Raw genomic sequence first — 13406 nt, forward strand, 5'->3', positions numbered from 1 at the left:
GTGTCCAGAATTGAGTTTGGCTCTTCCAAGAAGATGAGAATTTCCATGAGAAGGGAGGAAAGCACTCACTGTCACCAGGAGCCCTCTCTACAACTAATGGGACATTTCAGTAATTACCTTTTAAACTGCTGTGTCTTTGGTACAAGTGTAGCAGGACTTCCCACCTGATGTAGGAAGTACTTTAGGATGACTAAAGCACACCTGCAAACTCAGGACACTTGAATAACAGAAAGCCACTAGAAATTGAGCACATTTTCTGTTGCTCTGCCCTGTCACTTAATTCCTGATAAGGAAGTCAGAAATGAGCTGTAATATAAAGTCAGCCGAGAAAAACTAAATCTCACCATGTTTAGGTGTTGAACTACTAACTGTATCTGTTTTAGAGTATTCTAACTCAAATTTCTCATTATAAGAAATTTACACGTGCAACCTAGGAAAGAAGTCAAATGTAGCTTGTATTGTGATTGAGGCAACTCCAGATATCTTTTTCATTTACGAGGAATAATTCAGTTTATGTCATTGGAGTACCTTCCTCTGTGGAACATAAATAAACTCTGTAAGAAGCAAGCTGGCCCCCAAATAACTTTAGACAGATTCCCAGGTTGCCCATTTGAGGGCGTGAAATAACGGGTACACATCCTTACATGCACAAAGCCAACTTTTGTTACTAGACCCCCCTCCCTGCCACATACATGTAGAGATATACTGGTGCAACTAAACAGTTGTGAATGCAAACAGAATCTTAGCATTGGAAGTAAACAAAGAGTAACAGATAAAAATGAATATAGAAGTAACACAAGTTACTTGTTGGAGGTGCAAACAAATCAAAGCTAGTTTCTGAAACGTGACTCTTAATTTTAGGAACACAAAAACATTAGGAACCTGAACACACTTAGCAGAAACTGAGAACCAAATCTGCCAGCAGAGTTCAGTTTTGGTGGCTATCAGTGGGTGGGTAAGCTGCTTCTCCCTTCAAAATACAATAGATAAATCTCCCTTGACCTTCAGAAGTCCTTATTAAACCCTAGAAACAATTCCATAAAATGCCCACCCTAGTGATGTACATTCCTCCTGTGAATTGTCTCAGCCTCATTCAAAATGTGAAATTAGGATTTGGATGGAGATAGGTATTTCAAGAAGAGTGCCACGAATAACTAGGAGCCATTTCCCCCATGAAATAAATTTCATGAAAATAGATTTTTTCCTATAAATGCTTCTTGTTTTTATTAAGACAATGCAGACATAAAACACACCAAATTCCTAAATTGCAGCCATACCACTTATCAGTGACCAATAAATTACTTCACTCTGTGATAGATACAAATGCTCCATTCAGGTTCAGTTACTAGAATAGTGTCAGGATATCATGCAGACAGCTTGCATAAATACACGAGGAATAACAGCATACCCTCCACAGCTTCTGTGATTGTTAGACATGAAAACTTTGTCTTATTCCAAATTTCAAAAGATGGAATAAAGAATGTTTTCATATAAAATACATTTGGAACAGTGGGATTTTTTTTCTTTAAAAAGGCACCTCATCCACCTGCAGCATATGCTCGTAATTCATCTTTTTCGTTACAAAATCAGGTAGATAGGTGTTCTTTTTCATCTGATGTGACCGATATGAACCTTTCAGTGAATTCCAATATCAAATAGTTAAACTCAAAATAATATTTTCTTGGTAAGTGTGATGTATCTTTATAATCAAAAGAAGACTTGTCAGTTAAGACTTGTCAGGTTCGTCTTTGGGAGCTAGTTTCTATTTTATCAGATAATTGAAAGTCAGTAGTTGTTCACAGTATAAAATCTCGAACCAATTACTAACACGCCTTTATTTTCTGCCCCTAATTTTGAAATGTATTCGGACTGGAGGTACGGGAAAAACATTACTGCTTATCAGCCACTTCCCTGGAAATCTGAATGCACAAAATTTCCAGATGTATAAATTCTAAGATAAATTATTTTAAAAATGAAATGAAGAGAAAAAGGCGGAGGAAGCCTACAGTTTATCTTCTGCGTGAATAGCTTTCAGTATCTTCCAGGTGGGGGCAACAGTCAGTCAGTTTTGAGAGGAGAAGAGAGAACGGGCTCTTTGAGCTCCCTGAGTCCAGTTACAGAAGATGAAATGACTTCCTGGGGGTAACCCTGTGAATAAGACAAGCACAAGCCTCGGGGAGACGGGACTTCTGGACTCCGCCGGGCTGGGAGCAGCACACACCGCCCTGCGCGCGCCGCCGCCTCTCCAGCCCGCGGAGCCGCCGCGGCCCCCGCGCGCAGGCGCGCTGCGCACCTGCCGGTGGCGCCCAGCTGCGCGCCGCTGGCCTGGGGCGCTGCCGCCCGGCTCTCCCGCGCCGTGTCCCCGGGGGAGTGGACGTCGCTCTCAGCGCCCCGGCTCACTCGCCTTCCAGGACAGCCAGGACGCGGGGCAACCCTTCTCTCACGTGGACATCTCATTCATCCTTGCTCTGGACAATCCGAGTCCTTTCACAACTGCCGCAGGCGTGCGCGCGCGCACCTGTCCCCTGAAACTCTCCAGTCGCTGCAGCCGGAAAAGCGCTTGCTCTCGGGCGGGGCGGCGGGGTGGCGGGGGAGCCCCCTCCTCTTCTCCTTCTCTTTGCAAATCCCCGGACTCGGGGAGGGACGGCCGTGCACTCCGGCGAGGACGTGGTGGGGGGCGGGGGGGGTGCGCGAAGCGGAGGTCGATCTTGCACAGTCCGGGGAGACGGGACGCCCCAGCAGCAACCCCGCCTCCTCGGTGTCCCTCTCCGACCCCGCGCGGAGGGGGCGGGGCGTGGGAGGCCTGAGACACGCGGCCCCGAGGCCCGGAGATGGTCGGGCGTCCGGGGGCCGCACGGAGCCGGAGGCCCCCTCCTCTGTGGCTGCGCGGGGCCCGAGGTGCGGGCGGAGGCCCGGCGTGAGGCCCCGCTACGTGTCGCTCCTCCGCGCGCCGCCGCCCGCCGCCGCCCGCACCCTCGGGCCGCCCCCGCCGCCCCCCGCCGAGCCCGCGGCCGCGCCCTCGGGCCGGTACTTGAGCCAGCAGATGACCCAAGTGACGACGACCGAGAAGAGGGCCAGGATGCTGGCCACCGACAGACAGATGGGCCCCACGGGCGAAGGCGACCCGGCGGCGGGGGCAGCGCCAGGGGGCGCCCCGCCGCCGGGAGGTGCCCCCCCGCCGCCGCCGCCGTAGTGGTTGACGAAGATGAGGCCGGTGAAGAGCAGCACCACCATGGAGAGGAAGGAGAAGACGACGCACACGCAGCCGGCGGTGAGCGCGGCGCGCTTGCAGTTCTGGCAGCTCTCGTAGGCGCCCGGGGCGCGCAGGCCGGCTCGGGCGCGGGGCTCGCGAGCCGCGTCCTCCGCGGGCGGCGGCGGCGGCGGGGCCGGGGCGGGCGGCGGGGCGGCGGCGGCGGCGGCGGGCGCGGCGCGGCGCGCGGGCAGCGGCGGGAGGCGGTCCTGGGGCAGCGGGTCGTGCGCGGCGCGCAGGGCCAGCGGGAAGGCCTCGGCGAGCTTGGTGTTGTTGGGCAGGCCGTGCACGCGGCTGTCGGGCAGCGGCGTGCGGTGGCGGCACACGGGGCACGCGATGGCGCCGGGCGGGCCGTGCCAGGGCGGCGGGCGCGGCGGGCGCTCAGGCGCGGCGGCGGCGGCGGCGGCGCGGAGCTGCAGCTGGCTCAGGCACTCCTGGCAGAAGGTGTGCAGGCACGCCAGCAGCTTGGGCGCGCGCCGGTCCGCGTCGAAGTAGTTGTAGCAGATTTTGCACTCGTAGTCCTCGAGCGGAGGGAGGCCCGGCACCGTCACGGCGGCGCTCCGAGCCGCCGCGTCCCCGCTGTCCCGGGCTCCCGCCGCGGCGACCCCCGCTCCGGTCGAGCTCCCCGGGCTGCTGGTTGGGCTCCGCTCGCCGCCGCCGCCGCCGCTGCCGCTCGCCGGCGCTGCCATGGCATGATCCGCCCCTCATCGGGGGCAAGGTGAGGAGCCTTCCTCCCCCTCGGTCGCCGCCTCGGCTCTCGGCGGGGAGGAGGCGCTTCTGCCAACCCCCCCCCCCACTCGGGCTGCTGTCGCCTGGCGGGGGAGGCACCGCTGGCTGGGCCGGGCGGGGGCGCAGCGGCAACCGCCTCTCCCCCCCGCCCCCCCCCCGCTGCCCCGAGGCGCGGGCGTCTCGGTCCCTCCCAGTCCGCTGGCGTCTCTCCGCAGTCACCCCCTTGAGCTTCTCAAGGCCGCTCTCCTGGCCCCGTTGGATGTCAGTTTTTGTTGGAATTGGACGTGGAGGAAGGCTGGGGGGCGGTGCGGGAACGAAATTCGGGGTGCGGCTGCTTAAGGATGTGGCGCCCTTGCACACACCCCCTCCCCCTCCCCGGCAAACAGACAAGGGGTGGTGGTGATGGTGATGGGAATCCTGGTCCTGCTTTCTCCTTCTTCCTTCCCCGCGGCCTCCTCCCGGTCATCCTTTATTCCATGTTTACTCCTCTTGGTCTGGGGCCGAGTCCCCGGAGGAGCCCCATCTCCCCCCACCAGCGAGAGCTCACCGGTGATGTAATGCGCGACCCGCGCAGGCAGGGCAAGCGGCAGCCTGGGCAGCTCCGGTTCCTGTTCTTGGTGAACATCGTGATCTCATTCCTCCGTCCAAGGACGAAAGCCAGTAATTACCCTGCCATTTATACACTTTCCACTTGTATTAGGTAGCCCTGCAGCGTTCACAGGGTGGGAGCCGAGGGCTGGCCTTTTCCTTTCGCCATTTGGAGGAAATTTTGGAGCTAAACGGTATCTGTCTTTCCCCTTGAAATATTGCTTGCTGAGATTTAAAGAGGCACGAAGACAGAGGCTCGTCGCCAGGTCTTGCTGATTTCCTGGCGCTGACCACAGGGGAGGAGGTAGCTATTTCGATGGTGCGCAGGCGTTTTCAGAGGCAGCGGGGAGATTACGGTTCTCAAACAGGTTCAGGGATATCAAAGTGTAGCTTAAACTAACCCCTGGCATCACTTACCACCTTCCTCTACTTAAACTTTTAACATGCAAATGTAGAGAGCCAGAACTTCCACGAGTGACATGGAACAGATCCTCCCGCTTTGTTAAAACTAACGGAAGCTCTCTTGGGCAGGTTAGCAAGGAGCGCTTTTTGGAAGGAGCACTCAATAGAACACAGTGGTTTGGGTGGGGGGCGTCGCAAAGGTGCTGTTCAGATATTCCTAACCAGAAAGTTCTTCCCTTTCTTCTCCAGGTTGGACCTCCCCCCTCCCAGTGAAGAGAGAACCACAGCAAGGAAGGGGAAGAGGAATGTTTCCACTTCTCCGTCTTATCTGCAGAAGTCAGTAAGAGGCTCCAGAGAAGGTTTGTGGAAAGGACAAATGAGTGGAGAATCAGCTGAAGGAAAAAGCCAGAAAGGAACCGATAAGCTACCAAAGCAGCAATGGTCTTAAACAGCTAGTAAGTTTCTATGACATTTGAAACTAAATTTACTTTCTACTCTTTGTGAATCGAATGTGATAGGTGTGTTCAGTGTCCGGGGCCTTCCGACAACTTACTAGAGGCCACTTGAGCTCCCCAGTTCCTGGTTTCAGATTTATAAACATCACTTGGGGTAATACTGTTTCTTTTCCAGATATGTTAGTTCGTGAGGGGGGCTGTGATGAGCGGGGGGCAGGGGTGCGGGATGGCAGGAGAAAGCCGGCATCGGGCCTTGGGATATCACACAGTTACGCACCCCAGCCTCTGCATGGAGGCACCAGCTTCCTGTGCTTTTCTTCCCTCCTTGAGCTGAAGGATTGCGAAGGGCCTGGAATCATGCACCTTAGATGCAGTTTTCAGCTGGGTTCTCCTCTGTAAGCCCTGATGAGCCCTGCACTGAGAAGACACATACTGCTGTTGTGGGAAGCATTTGAAAACGGGGCATGGGGGGAAAACAGGCACAGAAATAGAAGGGCGCGGGTGCATCACCCACCCAGTTCCTGGGACATGTGTGACGTCCATGCCATAAGGAGGTGGGAAAAAGACTTCTGAAAGTCCACGTGTCTTCATTTGGGCTGAACAATTGAAGATTTTGAATTTTCACTCTCTTCTGTGTTCCCAGCACTGGAAGGAAGAAGGGAGAGACGAGCGTGGGGCTGTCGCAGTGTCCCAGCCTCGGCACTATTGACATTCTGGGCTGGACAATCCACTGTTGTCACTCTCTATGCTGTCAGAGGTTTTTGTTTGTTTGTTTGTTTGTTTTGATACGAATGAGGCAGTTTATTAGCCCAGCATTTGTTCTAATGCTTCTTGTTGGCAGCTGCCACCTGTCCGGCGATTCTGTCCACATCTCTCTGTCCCTGAGGTGTCAGTTTGCGGCCCCCATCTTGGTCCATTTCCACCATTTTCAGCCCCTCTAGGGCTTCGAGGACCCTGCGGGCCACACTCTTGGAGCCTCTGCTAAAGTGGCTGGGCATGACCCCATTTCTCTGACGTCCTCCATAGATCTTGGTCATGGAGCCGACCCCAGCGCCGCCCCGGAGGTATAGGTGCCGTGCTGTGGAAGCAGCTCGTGCGTAGAACCAGTTCTCATCATAGGGAGCAAGCTCTTTATGCTTGGCCAGCTTGACAGTGTCCACCCATTCAGGGACTTACCCACTTGATGTCAGAAGCAGCCCTCACCCCAGTGGTGATGCGGGGTGGGGGTAGGACATCAACTCAGATCTGCGGCTATGTTTAGCCTGGCCTGAGGATCGCGGGTCTCCACCAACATCACAGATTTGGTTACGGGGAAACCAAAAGCAGAAACATTTTCTGGCTTTTAACTCATGCAAGCAAGAGAGCATTGGTAGACGAAGTAATCAGTTAGCAGCTCCCCACATTTCTTGTACAGTCCACGGCCTCGTAGACACTGTGACACCCTCATTGAGAGGTCCAGGGACAGCTTTCATCCATAATACATTCTTCTATGGGATCACAAACCATTGCCAGAATTCGGTTAACAGTGCTGGAGTTTACTGTCTGAAAATCTGGATAGCTTTTTAAAAGGACCCAACATCTCCAATTATTTACAGCCCAGGGCCTGTCACTCATTATTTAGGACTCATAAAGGTGTTGCATGGGAGCCTCCGTTGGTTTAGTGAGGGACTGTGACATTCCTGAAGACTGTGAGTTTGAGGGCTGCAGGCATATGCCCTAATGAGCTCTACGGGCCAGTGTGCACAGTCACCTGCAGCAGTTAAGGAGTGAAGCCTGGTCATTCATGCAGGCATTAGGCTTTCCTCGTGGCGAAAACTGTGTTGAAAGGGATCTTAAGTCAGAAATGAAGAACATAATATTCACATCCGGGTTTGCCTTGGCTTTGCTCGTGAATCCTGCTCATGCCTTGAATAATTAGCTAATCAGTATTGGCTGACTTGTGTTCTTTTTGAAGACCTGAGTAAATGAGAGACACCAATAGTCTTGGGTAATCTCTTATATATATTCCCACCATTAAGTATCCAAATAGAATGTTTTAGTTTTAGGATTCATTGTCCTGAGTCCGGATGCTCTGTGTTGCATTAGATATCCTAGTTTGCTTCTCTGTGCCTCAGTTTTCCAAACTGTAAATGGGGATGAGTAGTTACATAAGTCTGTTGTGAAGACTGAATGTCTTATGCACATAACACCCAAAGAGCCCCCGACCCTGTTAACACTCGTTATAGTTTCCATCAGGGGTTTCTTTTCCTGATCTCAACAATCCTCACGAATGCCCTGTGAGGGAAGCCCAGAAGGCTCGTGTAACCAACCCAAGGTGATAAGCCAGTAATGACAGAGTGGTCCTAACCCAAGTCTCCCACACAGGGAGAGACTCAGTCAGAAAGACAAGGAGGAGCAACCCTGACCTGGGAATCTAACCACGTATTATCGATCCATTCACGGTAATAAATAAAGCCCTGTATAAAATCTGAGGACAAAGTGAAATCTCTCATTGGTAATATTGGAAGAATAGATGTACAGGCAGATAATTCCACTCAGAAGCAAGTAGTAAATGCGTCCATCAAAGAGTTGAAACTTTAAAATAGAAACTGGATTGATTCAATTAGGCGTGTACTGAGGTCCTCTTCTGGCAGGCATGATTGCGACGTGATAGGGTACCTGGCCTCCAGAAACTAAGGATATTAAATATGTGTGCAAAACCCAGAGGCAGAATGAGGCAGGTTTGTGGTCCAGGGAGGAGGTCTGGTGGGAATAAAGACAAGAGAGAAGTTTTTGCTACTCTAGGGATGTAAGAAAGTTCCATAGACTCATGGCCAGTGAATTGCAGAGGGATTAGAAAAATGCAGAGAGAAAGACATTCATGGAGAGAGGGGAAGGCACAGAATCCGAAGCAGGTTCCAGGCCCTGAGCTGTAAGCACAGGGCCTGACACAGGGCTCCAACTCACGAACCGTGAGATCATGACCTGAGCCAAAGTCGGACGCTTAACCAACTGAGCCACCCAGGCGCTCTTGCAAAGATAAAACTTTTAGAAGAATTAATGTATTCCATTTATGGTGATAAGTTTCCTCCCATGTGTAGAGAGAGACAGGATGGTCTAGGGGTTAAGAACAAGTTCTGGGGCGCCTGGGTGGCTTAGTCGGTTAAGCGTCCGACTTTCGCTTAGGTCATGATCTCGCGGTTCGTGGGTTCGGGCCCCGCGTCGGGCTCTGTGCTGACTGCCAGCTCAGAGCCTGGAGCCTGTTTCGGTCTGTGACTCCCTCTCTCTCTGACCCTCCCCTGCTCATGCTGTCTCTCTCTCTCCTAGAAATAAATAAAAACATTAAAAAAAAAAAAAAAAAAGAACAAGTTCTCCGCTGCCAGCACTTACGAGCTGTATAGCCCTAAAAAAGTCACTTTAGCTTTCTGTGCCTCAGTTTTCTCTCCTGTAAAATGAGACAGTAGTATCCACTTCATAGGGTTGTTGCGGGGTCAAAATGAGTTAATGTTTTTTCAGCTTCAAACAGTGCCTGGTACTGGTAAGTGCCATAAACATGTTAAGAAGCTACCTAGCCAGGCCCAAACTTCACTGATTCCCCCAAAAAGGTGCGTATTCTAGGTAAATTGTCATTTCTTTTTTGGTAAATAAACTTAATTCAGAATAAAAACGATCTTGACCAGGTGATCCAAGTTAACATCAACAGTGATAAGTCAAGTTAATCACATGTGCCCTGGATATGATGTGTTGAGAACGGCACTTTCTGTGATATTCCTCTCAAAAACCTCTCCATAACCCCAGTTTAATCACAGGAAAACATCAGATAAATCCCAGTAGAAGGCTTTGCTACTGAGTACCTGACCAAGACCCCTCAGAACTGTCAAGGTCATCAAAAACAGGGAAAGTCTGAGAATGTGTCACAGCCAAAAGGAGCCCAAGGCGTTAGGACAGCTAAATGTGATGGCATCTCCTGGATGGGATACTGAAACAACAAAGACATTAGACAAAAACTAAGAAGATCTGAATAAAGCGTGGACTTCAATGTCATCATAGATCAAGATTGGTTCCTTAGATACGATAAACGTGGCCTATTCGCATGAGATGTGAATAACAGGGGAAAGGAGTATGGAGAAAATGGGAACTCTCTGTGCTAGCTTCCCCATTTTTCTGTGAATCTGAAGCTATTCTGAGATAAAAAGTGTATTATTATTATTTGTTAATGTGGTCAATTCATGGGAATTTGTAATCACAAGGCCACTAACATTTTTTGGGATTAAGACACATCTGCTAACTGTGCATTTCTATCACTTCCAGTAAAATCCAATAAGCAAGATTTGCAAAACCTTCCCAAAAAATATTTGATTTAGTATTTACTGCCTGAGAGCCTCTTAATACTTTTTACAATGTGCAGTTAACAGTAATTCTTTAAAATATATAGAAATTGTTCAACCACTTTGAAGAAAATTTAGGAAGGATAATTTTATTATTTTTTAAAACATATATATATATATATATATTTTTTTTTTAAAGTAGTCTCTACATCCAATGCGGGGCTTGAACTTACAACACTGAGATCAAGAGTCACGTGCTCCACTGACTGAGGCCAGGCGCCAGCCAGGCACCTCAGGCAATTACAATCTTCATCATATATAGATAGCCTTTGCTGTATTTTGGATGAATTCTGTAAGACTGCTTCTCAGAAGTGGAATTTTTGTAGGCCATTGTCCTCAAAAAATGCAATTTACAAAATTTATTGACTGGATGACTTTACTTTATATTAAGCATTAATTATCCTTTGACAATTTGAGTTGTTATTTAGCAACACATTTTGTCTTCCAAGAAAATGCTTTTGTTCTGTTAGTATTTGTATTTATGAAGAAAGAGGTTTTTGTTTTTCAAAAAGAATATTATTTTCTCTTCAAGAACTTCATTGTAAGTATTAAAACCATTTCTTTTCCCATTGCTTGTTTTACTTTTGTTTCAGCAAGATATGGGTAAGAAGAAAGAATAGCCAGGTAGATTTTGTAACTTACATAACACATTCATCCCATTTCCTCATATATTTTCTTGTTTCACTGGATTTTTGGTATTTTGATACTTTGTCACTACTTGTGTTTCTCTGCTTAAAGTGTTGTTTATGCCAGAAAATACATGTGTGTTGTCCTCTCCAGGGACTATTAATATTTGCTTTTAAGATTCTTAGCTTTCAGGGTGCCTGGGTGGCTCAGTAGGTTAAGTGACTGACTTCAGCTCAGTTCATGATCTAATGGGTTCGTGGGTTCGAGCCCCACGTCAGGCTCTGTGCTGACAGCTCGGAGCTTGGAGCCTGTTTGGATTCTGTGTCTCCCTCTCTCTCTGCCCTTCCCCCACTCATGCTCTGTCTCTCATAAATGAATAAATGTTTTTAAAAAATTTTGAAAAAAGATTCTTTACTTTCTTGGAGCACCTGGGTAACTCTTGTGTCTTAAATGTTTTTTCTTTTGTGTAAGAAATTTGAAAAATGGCTTCTCTGTGCTGAAATTTGTAGAATTTCACAGCAATGTTTTGCCATTTCTTTGTCTTTCTACTCCCATTTTATAATAGGGGTGCTAATGTTTAGACTATAAAGGTCCAAATTGCTTGCCCAAGGCCAGGGGGTAAACTCAGAGCTGTATTTCTCTGAAGGCTCTGGGGAGAATCCGTTTCCTTGCCTCTTCCAGCTTCTGAGGGAGGACTGCATTCCTTGCCTCGTGGCCACATCACTCCAGGCTCCCATCATCTCTAACTCTGTCTTGGACCTTCCTGCTTCCCTGTTATGGGGACCCCATGATTGCATTGCACCCTTCTGGATAATGGAGAATACCTTCCCTGGCTCAGAACCTTGAACTTAATCACATCTGCAAAGTCGCTTTTGCAGGTATGTAAAGTAAGATATTCATAGGCTCACGGGGTTAGGATGTGGACATCTTTAGGGCCATTCCTCCCTTGGTCGTATGGGCTCCGCAGCCCCACCAGACTGCTACCAGCTGGTGACAGGTCCTTAGGTTGCATCTACCCCAGACCCCGCTCAGTTGCAAAATAGCTGAGAGAAGCAATATTTCCCAGTCCGTTAATGGCACACCAGCGGACTGCAGTACAACAGGTGGGAAACTTCGACATAAAATATCATCACGTGAAAGCCGACTTTTGGTCATACGAGTGTCAGCACGTGAATTTCCATCCCTGAGAACTTTCTCCTGCAACCAGTCTCCTTTGCTGCCCAGAGCACTGAGGAATTAATTCCCCCAGGAGTAGCCGTCAAACAAGGACTGGTGAGAGCCGGAGTACACATACCCCAGCTCCCTCCTCCCTCCTCAGCCAAGTGAATTCTGAGGCATGTGTTTTCTCTTTGCTGTCAGACTTCCACCAGAATTAAGCCCCAGACACTCACAGTGGGAGCTGGCTTGACAGGGTAGTGGCTGTAGTGGCTGTCTTCTCTTGCCAGCTTCTTGTTCTTACTCCCCTGGCCTTCCCTCGGGATCACCTCTTATCTCAGAGTCTGTGTCTCGAAGAAGATGTGGGGAAAAGTTAAGATGTGGGGGAAAGCTTTGAAAAGAACGGAGAGCAGAAAATAAAAAAATATTCAGGGGCGCCTGGGTAGCCCCGTCAGTTGAGTATCTGACTCTGGCTCAGGTCATGGTGGTACAGTTTGTGAGTTCAAGCCCTGCATCAGGCCCGCTGCTGTCAGCATTGGGTCTTGTGCCCCCCCCTCTCTCTCTGCCCCTCTCCCGCTCATGCTGGCTCTCTAAAAATAAATTTAAAATTTTTTTAAAAAGCTCAGGGCACCTGGGTGACTTAGTCAGTTGAGCGTCTGGCTTTAGCTCAGGTCATGATCTCTCAGTTGATGAGTTCGAGCCCCACATCAGGCTCACTGCTGTTGGCACGGAGCCTGCTTCAGATCCTCTGTCCCCCTCTCTGCCTCTCACTCACTCATGCCCTCCCTCCTTCTCTCAGAAATAAACATTAAAAAAAACCTTTTAATGTTCAGACACATTTGCAAAAGCTTTTCTTGTTGAACTGCTCTTGTAGTAAAACTGGAGTGGGGGGTAAGAGAAGCCCGTAGATGTATCTTAGAGGATTCCAGGACATGGATGTTTGTGTCTCACTTCAAGAGCTTACCCTGGGGAGATTCCAAGCCCCTACGAGAAGCCGCACCCCACAGGCCCAGAGTATGGCGTGGCAAGGGGGTAGGAGCAGTTCCATGTGCGGAGAATCGGACACAGCTCCTCCCACCGCCGTGTCGAGTCTCTTGACACTCTGGGGCCCTCCAGGAGGCAACACAGCTTCCTGAGCTGGAGCGGGAGCAGGCGTGCCTGAGATGGTCCAGAGGGAGACGGTGGTTGGGGGATGGAAGAGGCAGATGGGCCTGGACGGGAAGTCTCAGCAGCAGGACAGTAGGGATACGGGGACCAAGGGGGCATGACGGCCACCTGAACAGAGGTGCCCCACCTCCTGCCTCTGCCCTCCTTGACCCCACATGCCATCCAGAGTAAAAGGAGAGGGAGGGCCACAGTCTGGAACTGACTCAACCATTACCCCAAAACGGTGACTTGTAAGCTGGAAAAGAAGTGACTGAGTTATTGGCAACATTAACTTTGTTCTTTGCTGTTGTTGAAAAAAAAAAAAAATGGAGGGGAGGCTTGTAAATCAGGAGCATATAATATTGCACCTGCTGTTGGAGGTCTTTCATTTCCCATTGTTGGTTTTATAATTAAAAAAAAAAATTTTAAGGAGAGAGAGACAGAATGAGAGCAGGGGAGGAGCAGAGAGAGAGACACAGAATCCGAAGCAGGCTCCAGGCTCTGAGCTGTCAGCCCAGGGCCCGACGCGGGGCTCGAACCCATGAACTGTGAGATCATGACCTGAGCCAAAATCAAACGCTTAACTGACTGAGCCAGCCAGGTGCTCCTCCTGCTATTTGTTTTAACTGATCTACCACTCATGTGGCACCGTGAAAGTAACGCTAGAAAAGCACAGGTTAATTGGAC

General features: G+C 50.0%; 1 long non-coding RNA gene across 1 annotated transcript in view; it reads left to right on the top strand.

Moving 5' to 3' along the window:
• The first annotated feature begins 3206 nt into the window (after window positions 1-3206).
• Window positions 3207-13406, top strand: part of LOC120234834 — a 40656-nt gene continuing 30456 nt past the window's right edge. Inside the window, exons 1-2 of the long non-coding RNA XR_005529208.1 lie at window positions 3207-3271; window positions 5219-5424. This is a non-coding gene — a long non-coding RNA (uncharacterized LOC120234834). The remainder of the gene's footprint in view (window positions 3272-5218; window positions 5425-13406) is intronic.

This window comes from Hyaena hyaena, unplaced genomic scaffold (assembly GCF_003009895.1).
Source record: "Hyaena hyaena isolate Hyena2069 unplaced genomic scaffold, ASM300989v1 scaffold_117, whole genome shotgun sequence".
Lineage (NCBI taxonomy): Eukaryota > Metazoa > Chordata > Mammalia > Carnivora > Hyaenidae > Hyaena > Hyaena hyaena.